Below are 12,285 nucleotides of genomic sequence, written 5' to 3'. Positions count from 1 at the left end.
GGCGCATTTCTCTGTTTCTTTCCCTCTTTCTTTCCCGCAGCTTCATTTTTTCACGATAGCTGAGCTCAGCGATTCGTTTCTGAGGAGAAACACACACACACACACACACACACGCCCCCCTTCCAAGGTCTGGGAGCAAACAAACCAAACCGTGAACACTAGGAATTAAAAGAACACAAGTATGGGCCTAATTTACAAGTTAATTAATTTAAGTGGTTTCTCACACGGGTGCTACTGGAGCTCTGAATATTGCAGTTTCTGCTTCCATCTCTGGTTTCAACATTTCTGTGCAGAAGCAGCCACTGGGAAGTGCCAAACCTCCCTCCACAGGTGAGGAAACCACGTCCTGAGGAGCCCACTGGTGACAGCCTGACAGTGGGGACACTGCAAAGCCAGCCCTTCACCTCTGTTTCCTCACTTTCCACCTCCCATGCTTCAGCACCAAATTCTTCTTCTCCCAGAACATCAGAACTCTGAACTGAGCAAGCATAACCCTACAGAATAGCCCTACATGATAAAAAAAAAGAATAATAAAAAATTAAAGTAAATAAAACCAATAAAAAATTAATTACAGGCAAACAATTTGCAGTTTCCTTCCTACCCATATTAAAACAATTATTTTCAATCTCCAGTGCGACCCGATCCAACATCTCTGTTCATCAAACACTTCCTATCTGTCTTTTCCGTTTGCTTTATCTAATGTTCCTTCCAAAAGCTTAATTTAGTTCTGTAAAGTTACCACTAATCACTTGGGAAGTGTCCAACAGACATCTGAAGCAGAGCCAAAGGTGTTATTCTCATATTCACAGTCTCTTACAAATTGCATCAAAGATCCCCCAAACTCCCTGTGTTAAGTCTTATTCCCTGTTTACTACTTCTATAATGTCCACACGTTCTTTGCTTCTGGCCACAAAACCTCCTGGTTTGCAAGAATATCTACAGAAAGAGGAAGCATAGTCCTACGGATGAGCAAGAGAAGAATCTCATGGTTAAAGTTTAGGTTTCTTTAAGTGTTTTTCAGGATTGAGTCCCAGTTCAGGAGATCTCCCAAGGAACAGCAACTTTGTCTCTAGCCCCATGTTCATTCCCAATCTTACCCCAGCATAGAAAAGTCAAGACCTTGGTTCCCTTCCTCTTGGAGAGCTGTGATGTTACAAATTTCAATAATAAACACATTGGTGGAAGGAGACTTTTAAAATTTAAATCAAGAAGGAATTTCTAAGTGTGGCATCAGAGTCATTTATCGGCTCAAAATAAAAAAAAGGCCATGAAATCACAAGAAGGAAAAAAAAAAAGCATCTGAACTTCACATAAATTTGTAATGAAATAATTTAATTCAGAAGTCAGGGGAATCACTGTTTGATTTCCAGTACTTACATTTCACACTGTCCTTTCAAGACACAGAGGTTATTAAAAATATATATTTAATGACTCAACTTGAAAGGCTCCTAAAAGATGCTATAAAAACACACACAGCTCATTAAACTGGGATTGTACTTGAGAAAGCTCTAAACATAAGGGACAGTCACACAACCTACTTCAAGCATTTAGCTTGGGAGCCTGAAATAAAGAGCCTGAAATTCAGTTAGGGAAGGGGCTCTGAATCACCCCTGAGGAGCCTCGACTTATTTCTCAGTTTATCTGAAGGGCTGGGATAAGTCTGGTGATCCTGCCTCCTGGCACCTCCTGCCAGCACAGGAACCCCTTATTTAGGGTTTTTTTTCCCTTACCTAAGATGTAAAAATATGAATACCTGCAGTGTGAACTCTAAAGCCCTTTTGAATATTATTTCTCCAAGAAACACACAACACAAAGCAGCACTGAAGCCAGCGAGAGAATGATGCCCAGTTCTGGGGGAATTGTCTGAAAAGCAGTCAGATCCTCAAAATGCCCTGAAGAACAGGAGATGGATGGGAATATGGGTGGACATCTCTGCTGGCTTCCAGAAAGTCAAGACTTTCTGGTTTCAGCTTCTAGGATAGCATCCCACAGGCAACATGGAAAGAGAGTAATGGGAGAGAGGGTTAAAAGCCTCATGTTTTTAGGTGAGCTTCCCAAAGAGTGGTTCAAACAAATGAAAAAAAAAACAAACAAACCCAAACAATCCAATCCACTAGAGTAACAGATGAGGGTCACACATTAACAGAAGATTTGGAGGAATGCACTGGAGTTCCTGTAAGGTGGGATATTCCTCACTGAGGATTGTCACCCTCTGATGGTGGCAGCAGGACCATTCCGGAGTGGGTTGCACATGGATTTACTGGGAGACTGTGCAGGGAGCAAATGTTGTCCTTTGATCTCAACTCCACACGTTCCCAAAGGCTCAGGAGATTTTGAATGTGTAAACACAACCACAAAACTCTCCAGTTTCTGTAGGACCCACCCAATGCATCTGCCAAAAAAAAAACCCAACAGGCTGTCTCGTTGCTGAAGATGTGGAACAGGAGTTCGTGTAGCTTAACAGTGAAAGCTGGATTTGGAATCAGCTTAAGGGCTGTGAATTGTTACTGCTGGGTAATGAGAAGCCTCCTCCTTCCCAGGCCTTGTTACAGAAGGCTGAAGCTAAAAGGAGTCCCAAGAAGGCTGAAGATAAAAGGAGAGGCTTGCCAGGAAAGTGCCTTGGCCTGGTACCAGAGTGGGAGAGAAGTGCTGGCAGGTAAAGCCCAGTCAGTCTCCTTCCCTCCCCACATCTGGCAGCAGCCAAAGTGCAAGTCATCTCACCACCAGAAATGCAATCACCCTGTGCCCTGACCACAGCAAGACTTGCTCTTCAAGCAGGAAACCCAGGGAATTCCCAAAGGATTGCCCATGCCTTGAGCATCCCCTCACAGGGATAACACAAACTGTAACAAACTGGCTGAGAGTTCCTGGTCTCAGAGCTGTTAGATGGGGAAAGCTGCCCAAAGGTGCTCCCTTTTGACCCCTGGGTTCCTGTGCTCCCTTTTTTTACTCCTGGGTTCCTGTGCTCCCTTTTGACCCCTGCGGATGGAGAAAGACCCTCCAAGCATGCACCTCACGCCAGCACTATGTGCAGCTGCTGTTCCCAAGCCTTTTGTGTCTTCCAAGGCTTCTAATGACGGGTCAGTCACTGAGGACACAGCACAGGTGAGAACATTTCTTCCCAGCCTCAAGGAAATGCAATACATAGAAATTCTGCCTAAAACAAGAGCAAATAACAGCGAGTAATAACCATGCCTGCCCTCAAATATTACCTACCAAAACCTCTTCTTGGGCAGAAATGAGAACAACACAAGGAAACCCAAGGAATTATTCCAAAGGAAGAAGTCCTCCTCAAATTAAAGGCCACAGAGGAACCTGGGCTCGATGCTAACGAAGCTGTTCCTAACATTCTGAGCCAGCATTAACATTAAAGCCAGTGCTTTACTGCACCTTGCTGGGGTGAAGGGAAGAGAAGGAACAGGAAATCAGAATCTTGTGAGCATCCCACAGACTTCTGAAACACTTGGCTTCTTCCAAATACTCTGACGCCACTTGAGATTATTCTTTTTTTTTTTCTTAATTAGAATCAACCCTTTCTGAAGTACAAAAGAAGCTTCTTTGAGACATGCATCCATATATATTCCTGAATATCAATTACTTAGTCATTTCCAACCCATCCAAATGTGGGAACACTATTTTTCCTGGGGTATAAAGTATGTATAATATATAAAGTATAAATATATATAAAGGAAATTTTATGTAAAGCCCAATCCAAGGGTTACACAATCAAATGACAGCACTTGTGCAGTTCTTTCAGGAGATGTAGCTCTGAACTATTTGCATAAACACACTAAAGTGCTATTTGAATAAATGCACAGGAGCTGGATTGCCAAGCCAAGTAACAGCCTCAGCACCGCAGTGCGCAAAGCCAGGATGGAAGGCAGCAAGTCCTCTCTTTTTTGGGACTTTTAACAAATTTCTCTTTCACCTGGGATTTCACTGCTCCTCCCTGCAAGTCGTGCAGGGGGACTGCTGGCCTCCATGCCTCTTATCCTGCTGCTCTGCCAGGACAAGGCTCAACAGGAATATTAACCCTGGAGCAACAAACCCCCAGACTCCAGCTCCGTGTGGAAGGTGAGGAGTTCCTGATGCTGCTCTCACAGGAAGGTTGGATTCTGGGCTCTCTACATTATTTAGGGGTAAGGAGACAGTATCCCTGCAGCAGGCAAGAGCATATGAACTAAAAGCATTCGTGGTTACAGTAATAGCACACTTGGATATGAACCCACTCCTTCTACCAGATTTCTACAGACAGACATCTCCCAAACCCACAGTCTTCACCAGCAGACTTCGTCTGAAAGGTGAGCACTGGTTTGGATCTTTCATTGCCTGAATTTGGGGACCTGTTGAAGAAAACTGCTCTCCCCCCTATGATGCTGCTCTTGTGGAAATCAGCAGAAGAGCCCAAGTATATATTTCATTAATGTAAGGCAGAAGTACTGTCAGCATTCTCCAGCAATCCACCTAAGGCAGAACTTGCTTCCACTGGTTGAAAGCAGTCCAGTTCCTTCTTCTAAGCTCCTTGGCACAGCCCAATTGGTTATCCTTTCCACCTCTAAAGCAATTTCTTTCTCTTTCCTCCTGTTTTATTATCTAGATTAGATAAGCATCTGGTTCAGTGACAACAGCCTCTGCCTCGGGGTGGACATACAAATAAAATAATCTTTTGAGATCCCTGCTTGCCAGCATCTCATGAGCAATGAGAACTGGATGACATCCATGGGACTTGGTAGTCCTTGAAGCCATCAGAGGAACAGGTATGTATTTATATTTCACAGGAAAGAAGCAAGATGCTGCCTGGGATATGTCATGGCACAGAGAATTCTGTGCATGTAAGGGTGTTCTTCAGAGAGCTGGATGGCATTATTGGATGGCATGCTTTAGTTTTTTGAATTTCAAGTAATAAATTAGTCTGGTAGGGTCTAATTTGGCACTTCTGGAGGAAGTGAGGTGCCACCTATTCTGAAACACATTTATCTGACACTGTTATATAAAGGCAGCTATAATTAAAAAGAGTGTGAAGACTTCATTGTCACTTTCTCTTGGTTTAAAGCACCTACAATGAGAGAGGTAACTGGGATACATTGGTAGGTACCCTCTATATTTAACTAGTTGTGAAATTTCTCTTTCCTGCAGGCACTGTGGAGATTTCCAAGAAGCAGAGCAGTGGGGAGCAGGGAACCATAGCTACAGCTTTCCAGAGTGGTTTTGATAAAGAAGAGTAGATTATCTCCACCTCCTGGGGCAGACATGAATGTGCTCTGAGGTTTTAATAACTCAAACCAGCTCTAATTGTGACTCCACTGCTGCAGAGTATCCAGAGCAGCAGAGTACCCAAAAAATACCTGTGAAATGTTGCAAGAGGTGACCCACAGCCATGCCACGGGTCTCCCTTTTAACCCCTTGGGACTGGAAATGAAGAACCTACACTGAGGTCGTGGTGATCTTCACAGACACTGAACACACAGAGCTCTCCCTCCAACTCAGCTCTCAGCACCCAAAACACTGAAGTCTCACCCAGGTACCCACCCACAGGGACAGAGCTGGAATCTACCTCCTTGGAAGGAAGATCTCTGCTCTTAGAGAAGATACACATTTTTATTTTCCATACCAAAGCCCACCTGGCCACAGGATTAAGCACTCACTCTGTTTCATATTTTAAGTTCCTTTTCTCACAAATATTCATCTATCATCTCAGCTGCCCTAAGTGCTGATGCTGAGTGCTGCTGTATCCCACTTTAGACTCCAGCTGCTGAAATGATGGGAAACCATCAATAAAAGACAATTACAAGGTTTAGGGGAAGCCGGTGCCACTTCACCCACTGCAAATCCCCACTGCATCCTGGCAAGCCTCAGCAGTAAACACACCCACTGGGGAGCCACGAGTATCCCCCCAGGGGGGAGAAATGCAGAGTTGTAGGGATCTGGTTGTTTAATGCATGGATTGGATCATCTCCAGGTCTTCATCATCTGATAACCATGATAACAAAAGTGGCTATTAGCTGGTGGCAGCAATAAACTGATTTCTTAAGTGAGTTCATCGAAAGTCCAAAGAGGTGAGAGAGAGGATGTCACGGAGGATTTTCCAACCTGATCAAAGGCAGCCAGCCTAGGAAACTTCTGGTCAGTCTTCATTTCCCAAATACTTTCAAATATTTGTAGTTTTTTCAATAAGCCTTCATAAAAAGGTTACTTTTTTGATAAATATATTTTTGATACATTAAAATTATTCACATAAGAGTTTTTTAAGAGAAAATAAAGTCTTGGCAGAGCAGCTGGAGCTGGGCAGATGACCCTGCAAGCTAAAATGAAATCTCATTGCTGTAAAGAAACCATGATCTCATTGGAGATGAGTTTTTCTTTACATAAACTATGAAAACCACAATTTCTATTTTGCATTTAGGGTAACTCAGACTAAGTAATTAGGTAATTTAAAAGGAGTCAGACAAAGAGTTTTGAAGTCCTAGTGCTAAGGAGAAAAGGGAAAAGTCAATAAATAAGACTAGGCACAAACTGATCTATACTTCCCTGCTTCTCCTTGGGATTTTACAGGGATGGCTTGATTAGCCTGCTGACTTTATTGCATTTTCTTATGCTTTACAAACAAATTACTGCATCCTGCAACACAGCACTTTGAATTTGATGGCAAGGGACTAGAGGAAACTCTTTGGTTCATTTCAGTAGATTTCCATGACACACAGCCAAGGGGAGAAACTGATCCAGAAACAACAGATCAATGAATGAGGAACCACTTCTCCAACCTGGTTTCTTTAAATATCTCATCAGGATGATTGGGACCCAAGCTGAGCAAAACAAAGGCTCAAGGATTTGGCTCTGCATATTTGAGTAAGTTGAGTTCTTGTCTGCAAAGTCTCAGCAGTGCCTTGGGTCAGGACACAGGTTCAGGTGAGAATCTGGGATGATTTTGAGTCATCTGCACTCTGCTGAGGGTGATCAATCCTGCAGCTCTCACCTCATTCATTCAGCATCCCAACACATGCCACACACCAGCAGCACTGTCTGAGTCCTTTTAAAAATCTGAGGTAGTTAAAACAACTAAAACCACCTCCTGCCTTCTCCTTACAAAAGAGAACCATCCCAATCATTAAAATCCTTGCAGCAGCAGAGGCCGCCTTGATGCCACAGGTATGAAAATCCCTGGGTGTGTGAGAGGGATGCACCAGGAGCTCCTAAAATAATCTGTTTCTCAGCTTTTAGGCACAGGTGTTTGAACCCATCAGTAAACCTTTAAAATTCCCAGTTTGAAATGCTGTACCAGTGCACAGGGTGTGAGGATGCAAACCTGTGAAAGCTCCAGGTATAGTTCAGCAGTTTGGTCAGACCAGGTTAATTTCTGATCCTCTGAGCTCTTACACAAATCCTAATTTTTTTTTCCCCTGACTCTTTCATGCTGTTTTTAGACATCTATTTTCCCTAATCTCTCAAACCCTACAGTCGTGCATAAAAAAAGAACAGAATGATTAGCTTATTCCAGCCTTTGACAACATCCTTATAGAGACTACTTAAAAAAACCCCACACCCTAAATAGGCTGCTAAAAGTTCTGTCCTAGATCTGAAGCTGCCAGTGAGACAGCAAACAAATGAACAAAAAAAAGTAGGAATAAATGGAGAAGGATCAATATTTAGGGTCTAATATTTCCTGTGGTCCAAAAAAGAAAAAAAAAAAAAAAAAAAGTCTCCATTACAACAGCACCATTCCCACTCCATCCTCACATTGAATTAAGCTGTTTGAGAGCAAGGATGGAACAATTCAGCCTGAAGAGCTAAGCTTGATGGAGTAAAAAGCAGAAACTATTATAATTGGAAGTCTTGAGAATAACAAATAATGGCAGCTCTGCCATCCCTGCCTATAATCATTCTGAGCAACAGAGAAATAGATCAGGAGCTTCTGTTCCCAGATTTTAATTCAATATCCAAATGAGGGAGCACAGAAACTGATAATAATAAAAATTCATAAAAGGACATATTTATCCAAACTGTAGAAAAATTCCAGACTCCATTAAAATCAAGGATGAAACCAAAATCTTGTAAAGTTCATTCTGAAAGAAACGAGTGGACATCTATTTGAATACTACAGCTACCCCAGCTCTGCACATCCTGCCTGGCAAAACTGGAAGGGATTCAGTCGAGCTTTGGTCCCTTGGCAGGGACAGGGCTAGGAAGAGACCCGATATTGTTGATTCAGAACCTGTTTTCCACTGCTTTTTATTCTCCAAAAATATCTGCTGGTCAGGAGATGAGCTTGGCCTCCTAGTTATTCAGATACAGTGATGACTTTCTGCAGCTCTGCAGCCAAAGGTAACCCAACCTTTCAGCTCTGGACCAGAAACCTGCAAGTATGATTTCAGGATGCACTGGTGCAATGATGGAAAAGTGGTTTTATCCCAGTCTGGAATGGAAATAAGATTAAGAAATCAACCCCCAATCTTGTTATTAAATATCATCCTAGAGGGAAAGATGTCAAACCTCTTAGCAGTGAAAACTGCTGCCACCTCTTGGTTCAGCAGAATAAAAATAGCAGAGAAAGATGAGGGAGTTGTGTTCTGCAGATGGAGCATATGTACAAGGAGGTTTCATTAACCTCCAGCATAACTTGTACAGTCAGAAATTTGGAAACCTGTAGGTTTAGGATGACTTTCCAAACCTAGGTGGTACTGGGATGATCTCAAGTCACTTCTGTTGACCTCAGCTGAAGGAGAATTGGGGGGACATGGAGCAAATCTGTGGGAGGAAATAGTCACACTTGTTTTTTTCCCATTTTATCCTTCAAATTCTCCTTGGCACTGTATCAGTGAAGGGGTTTCCTTCACATCTGGAGTGTGAATCTGGAAACACAGCCACATTCCAAGCCCCCAGGTGGGGATATGCTGCCTACCCAACAGCAGCCTCACCAAGCCAGAGGAGTCACCCAGAACCTCAGAGGAGACACTGATTTTGTTTGACCTCCTCTACTTCATAGACCAAAGAACTTCCCCTACACACCACACACCTTAACTGAGACCTAAAAATCTGTGTTAGGACAATAGTTTATGCTGGGTGAAGAGCAGTTCCTGGGAAGACATTTGGTCTCAATTTGAAGACATCAAGGAGAGGACACTCCCCAGCTTCCCTTTGCTCCAGAGGTTTGATCATCCTCACCATTAAAATGCTGCTGACAGCTACCATTAGGGAGCTCACTTCAGAGACTTTTATCTTCTGATTTTTGGGAAGGGTTGCTGTCATTAATTTTAAAGTACCTGAGCAAAGGTTACTGAAGATGGTTTTTCCCTCAGCATTGCCTTGGCAGATCACTCGTCAAAATGCCACTGAAACTTGCCCTGGTTTTCTAATTATTTGAATAAAGAGACAAGATTTAGAGCATTAAAATGGCACTTTCAGGCTGTAACAAAAGCCATCTTTCTGAGGGGCATAATGCATGTTATCTGCTCACCTCTGCGAGATGACTTCAGGCCTGGTTTTCAGGTCACACACACTGTTAAAGATGAGTGTCCTTCAGCCTCCAGTTCTGCAGCTGATTGGTATTTTATTTTCTGCCCACATTCATAACCTGCTGAGATCTCTTTTACTTAGCCCTCTGTCCTGACAGGCAGTGTGACAGCAGCTGCCCAAGGAACTGAAGGACTTTAAGACTGTAATGAGAATTTTTTACCCAGAGCCTGAATAGCTCTGAAGATGCCCTGCTGCATCCAGGTCCAGACTTCCCAGGTCTCTGGTTTCACACAACCAAAGCTCCCAGACATCAGCCCAGAGCATCCATGGTGTGGTTCACCACCTGGTACCCAACCTTCTGGGATTCCAGAGGCTTGGGGAAAACCAGGAGAGTGTTGGGAGAGGGAAAACTACCCCCAGGAAGGGACCATGGCAACACCATCTCCCAAGCAGTCCTCCTGAGGAAGCTCTGGCTCTGTGGACTGTAGCTCTGTCCTGTAGCTCCGTCTACAGGACAAGGAAGCACTTCCCAGTTCCTGGTCTCAGCTGTGTCCACCTCAGATCCAAATGAAATCTCCTTGGACATCACCAGTCTGCCTGTCCTTCCCTCCCCAGCTGCACCACTCCCTGCACACAGCAACCATCACTCACTCCAAGCCCTTTTAACCCTGGGGACCAGGAGGCAGCAGATGCTGCAACAACCTCCTCAGGACTACATGTGGCCTGAAATTCCCAGATCCCAGACTCAGGAGTAGCCACCCAAAAGCTCCCCTGTCTCACATCCACCCAAACCCACTGCTCCACTGACCACCCACAGCAGACTCGAGTGTATTTCTCATAAAACTCAGTCCCACTGGAAAATCCAGAGCCTTTAGTCAGGGCTCCTCTCATCACGATCTTGGGTACCACACCTGAAGAGGGGCAGCAGAGGTGAAGGGACCCCCATGCTCCCTCCAGTTCCACACCACTCCCAAGACAGACACTTGGATTCCCCCCTTCCAATGTTCCAGCATCTCTCCCCAGCACAAACTGAACTCCTTTTGCTTCCCACCCAGCCTGGGCACAGGGGGTTCCAGCCAGATCCAGGGGGGATGAAAGTTGAATCATTGAATCAGAAAGGTTGGAAAAGACCCCTAAGATCATCACATCCATCTGGGAAGGTGGAAGTAATGGATTTAGCAGGGGAAAGTGATAGGGAAGGATGCAGCTACCATCCCTGACCAAAGATCACAAAGTGAAAATGACTGAGGAATTGCAGAATAACTGAAGTTTGAAACACGGACAATGGGAAATGAAGCAGGGAAAGTCCATCACGAGAAATGCAGAATGCACTAATCCTGCCTCATGGAAAGGTGTGGGGGGCACTGCTTACTCCAGTGTGGTGAACTTACTCAGAGTGGTGAAACACAGGCTGGAGCACACTGCACACCTCTGAGCACAGAAGCAACAAACCCCTCAGGAGGGAACACTGAATCAGCTTCCTCCTGCTGCTTCAGCCACCTCTGTGCATGATGCTCCTTGTATTCCAGTGACTGGCATTCCAGCACAGTTGGATCTTCATCATTCCCTCGGTAACTACTCAAAATAACCTGTTGCTGCTGCCCCTTTTGCCTGGCTATATCCCTGTGCTGGGCAGATGGACACCAGTCCCAGGGTTTCAGTGCTGCATCTCCTCACTGCACAAGGTGTTGCGGGAAGAGCCTTTCTTGCTCCTGAGGCTCAACAAGCTGCTGGCCTCTCCATTGCCTTGCACAACAGTGAGCTTCTCTCTGTGGGTGTGTGTCCCACCTTTATTGGCCCCCTGGTAATAGGGGGCCTGCCCTAACCAGGCACAGGTGGACTCACACCCACTCTTTGGCAACTCGAGGCACCTGGTTTATCTTGTTTCTCTACACAAGGGAATCTCTGCTGGTACTTGCTGAAGGCAACAAGATGCAATTGCTTTGCAGATGCACAAGATACAGCAAGGTTAAAAATGCATCATAGCCACAGTGCTGTGCAGGCAGAGGTTACAAGAACAGCAGAGCCAAAAAACACCGATCCCAGGATGGGGAATGGTCCTTCAGGTGGGTGTTACCACACAGCATCTCATAGCTGAGGAACTTAACCCAAGTTCAGTGTAGCAGCCCTGCAGACTTAGTCATGGAGAAAAAAAAATTAAAATAAAAGACTTTTTATTAAATGTCTTCAGTACTTTTCATAGTAGAGGGAAGCAAGCATTAAAGATTTAATAGCTTCTCTTGTCAGTGGACTCATTCCTTCCCACACACACACGGCACTCGCTCTCCCCACTGGATTTGAAAGCCCCGAGTTCTTCCTCCAGCTAATTCAGTTTTATGGAGCTCCTGAAGAACCCACCTAAAACCTGAGGGTGGGGACGTGGGTGGCAAGGGCAGAGGTGACAAAGGAAGAGCAGGGAGCTGAATCACTCTCTGACCTCTGAGTATTCATCTCTATAGGTGCAGCTTGAGGGGTCTGATGCATTCAGGAGAGCATCTTAAAACACCAAATGTCTTTATGCAGGTTGTAAGGCAGATGTTTAAATGCCTTTATCTTAAATGGGGAGGGAATGAGAATATTCCTTCTACCTGCAGACAGTTTTTCCTCTTCCCTCTGAGTGATAACAGGCACCAGCTCCCAGGACTTTCCTCTATGCTGCCAACACCCACAATGCAGCCTAAGCTGAGAGTTTTAGGAACCTGGGAAGCTCTTTCCAGAGAAAGCTCCTGTTGTAGCAAGTCTCAGAAGCAGAGTTTGCCAACCCCAACAGCAAGCAGCCCAGAAGTGTTGTCAGCTGCCAGCAGCACCTGCACAGGTAGTGCACAGTACAGGCAA

This window comes from Calypte anna, chromosome 7 (genome assembly GCF_003957555.1).
Source record: "Calypte anna isolate BGI_N300 chromosome 7, bCalAnn1_v1.p, whole genome shotgun sequence".
In the NCBI taxonomy this organism is placed as follows: domain Eukaryota; kingdom Metazoa; phylum Chordata; class Aves; order Apodiformes; family Trochilidae; genus Calypte; species Calypte anna.
The sequence above is the reverse complement of the archived record's forward strand: the minus strand, read 5'-3'. Positions refer to the sequence as shown.